This window comes from Cryptomeria japonica, unplaced genomic scaffold (genome assembly GCF_030272615.1).
Source record: "Cryptomeria japonica unplaced genomic scaffold, Sugi_1.0 HiC_scaffold_423, whole genome shotgun sequence".
Lineage (NCBI taxonomy): Eukaryota > Viridiplantae > Streptophyta > Pinopsida > Cupressales > Cupressaceae > Cryptomeria > Cryptomeria japonica.
The window spans coordinates 27,728-30,756 of NW_026729243.1; the positions used below are offsets into that span (position 1 = coordinate 27,728).

At 63.3% G+C, this 3,029-nt stretch overlaps 1 non-coding gene across 1 annotated transcript; it reads left to right on the forward strand.

Annotated features, from left to right (window-relative positions):
* The first annotated feature begins 1,298 nt into the window (after window positions 1-1,298).
* LOC131871564 (5S ribosomal RNA) lies at window positions 1,299-1,417 on the forward strand. Its single transcript, XR_009369778.1, has one exon. It is a non-coding gene; the product is annotated as a 5S ribosomal RNA (ribosomal RNA).
* The last annotated feature ends 1,612 nt before the right edge of the window (window positions 1,418-3,029 follow it).

Here is a 3,029-nt window from a genome sequence, read left to right on the forward strand (position 1 = left end):
AGCCCGCCCTGGTGTGCAGCCCAGGCAAGTTGTGCGCACCAAGGCACCCACCCTGGCCAAGGTGGGTCACGGGGTGGGTCCTAGGGTGGGTAACGGGGTGGGTACTAAGGTGCGTGCCAAGGTGGGTCATAGGGTGGGTGCCAAGGTGGGCACCAGGGTGGGTGTGCACCAACCCTAGCCAGGGTAGGTCACGGGGTGGTTGTCGGGGTGGGCGTCAAGGAGCCAAGGTGGGTGGCAAGTAGCCAAGTTGCGTGCCAAGGTGGGTGTCGGGGTGGGTGCCAAGGATCCAAGGTGGGTGCCAAGGAACCAAGGTGGGTGTCTGGGTGGGTGCCGAGGTGGGAGCCAGGGTGGGTCCCAAGGTGAGTGCAAAGGTGGGTGCCAGGGTCAAGGTGAGTGCCAATGTGGGTTCCAAGGTGCCAGGGTCAGGGTGAGTGCCAATGTGGGTTCAAAGGTGCTAAGTTGGGTGCGAGGTTGGGTGCGAGGGTGGGTGGGTGCCAAGGTGTGCTAGGTGGAAGCCCGGGTGGGTCGGCATCCCATGGGTGTCGAGTTGGGTGCCTGATGGGTGCTTCTTGTCAAGTTTTAGTCGTCGGGACTCATTTCGAGCCTTAGAGGTCGTTTCTTGTCCGGTTGCCCTGTCTTCGACCTGGGAACCCAATTTTGGTCCTCGGGTCCCATTTTTTTTTGTCTCGCATCCCACTTTTGGCCTGTGGCCTTTTCGGGGTCGATTCTCGTTTTGGGCATCAGAGCATGTTTCTTCTCCTAAAACCCAATATTTGTTTATTAAGTCTCGGAACACATTTTTGTTCTCGTGGACCCATCATGGGTCTTGGAACGCATTTGTGGTCCTTGGGTCCCATTTTGCATCCCGAAACTTGTGTTTTGGTGCTTGATCCCTATTTTGGGTGCCCACCTTGCACCAAGTGCGCACCCGGGGCAAACCGAGCGCCTTGGTGCACCGGGGCAAGATCGAGCGTGCACCCGAGGCGCCCCGAACATGCACCAAGGTGCACTCGGCCCACATGTGAGCGCAGGTCGTTGCGCCCGAGGTGGTGTGTGGGCACCGCGTTGCAGACGGGACACTGCACGCACACGACGCCCCCTCCAGGTGCACGCACGTAGGCCGGGCCGGGTGCACACCCGACGCCCTAGCAAGGTGCGCGCACCCGGGCAGGGCTCACACTTGGCGAACGGGGCGCACTTCGCGAGGGAGGGTGTGCACCTCGACGGGGGTGGGTGGCCGGGGTGGATTCGCACGTGGGTCGCGGTTTGCTAAGTACACACTGCGACAAGCTCATAACGGGTGCGATCATACCAGCGTTAGTGCACCGGATCCCATCAGAACTCCGCAGTTAAGCGCGCTTGGGCCGGAGTAGTACTGGGATGGGTGACCTCCCGGGAAGTCCCGGTGTTGCACCCTTTTTTAGTTTTTCGCCGGGCGTCGCAATGCTATTTGAATAAACCTTTTGCCCGTTTGCGTTCTCGTCGGGGCCGGGCCGGGCCGGGGTGCGCTGCCCGCACTACCGCGCGCGCGGGGGCGACACCGAGCGCGCACCCGAGGCGCCCCGAGCACACAGGCCACGGTGCAACCCGGGCGTTGTGCGCGCACCCCGGTGCGCCCGAGGTGCTGCGCGCGCACCCAGGTGAAATCGGTGTGCACCTCGGCCAGTGCGCGCTCGGTCGAGTCGCGCACGTTGGCCAAGGTGCACGGTGATGTTTCTTACTCTAAGGTTCCGCACCAGACGCCCGGGACAGGTGAGCGAAGCTGGGCGGGGCCGGGTGCGCGGCCGGGGCAGGTGCACGCAGCTGGAGAGAGCTTTGGAGCACACTTCGGAGCGCACCAATGATGCGCTCCATTCAAAAGTTTCCTGAAAAGGCAAAAAAAGTTGAGATTATAGAATTTCCCACTTGAGAGATTGTAAAAAAAAAAAATTTAAAATGAAGGAAACGCGGGTGCCAAGGTGTGCGCAGCCCAGCCAAGGTGTGCGCACCAAGGCGCCCACCCTGGCGAAGGTGCACGCAAGGTGCGCACCCGAGGCAAACCGGACAATTAACCCAACTTTCGACTTCGCGCGCACCTTGGAGCGCACTTCGGAGCGCTCCTTGGTGCGCACCAATCTTGGGCACCTCGGAGTGCACCATGGCGCCCACCAAGGTGCGCACCCGGGGCAAACCGAGCTCCGACTTCGTGCGCACCTTGGAGCGCACGAAAGGTGCGCACCATGGCGCCCACCAAGGTGCGCAGCCCAGCCAAGGCGTGCGCATCAAGGTGCGCACCCTGGCGAAGGTGCGCACCCGGGGCAAACCGAGCTCCGACTTCGTGCGCACCTTGGAGCGCACAAAAGGTGCGCAACCCAGCCAAGGTGTGCGCACCCCGGTCAAACCGAGCTCCGAATCGTGCGCACCAGAGGTGCACGCCATCGTGCGCACCTTGGAGCACACTTCGGAGCCCTCCTTGGTGCGCGCCGATGTTGCGCACCTCGGAGCGCACCCGGGGAAAACAATGCAATTAACCCGACTTTCGACTTCGTGGGCACCTCGGAGCGCTCTCGGGTTCGCACCTCGGAGCACACCGAGGTGCGCACCTTTGATGCGCTGCCTTCACCAATTTCCAGAAAAGGCAAGAAAACATTGAGAAGGTGTGCGCACCGAGGTGCCCACCCTGGCGAAGGTGCACGCGAGGTGCGCACCCGGGGCAAACCGGGCTCCGACTTCGTGCACGCCGCACCTTGGAGCACACTTCGGAGCGCTCCTTGGTGCGCACCAGGGCGCGCAACCCAGCCGAGGTGCCCACCCCGGCGAAGGTGCACGCGAGGTGCGCACCCGGGGCAAACCGGGCTCCGACTTCGTGCACGCCATGGTGCCCACCGCGGCGAAGGTGCACGCGAGGTGCGCACCCGGGGCAAACCGGGCTCCGACTTCGTGCACGCCGCACCTTGGAGCACACTTCGGAGCGCTCCTTGGTGCGCACCATGGTGCCCACCAGGGCGCGCAACCCCGCCGAAGGTGCACGCGAGGTGCGCACCCGGGGC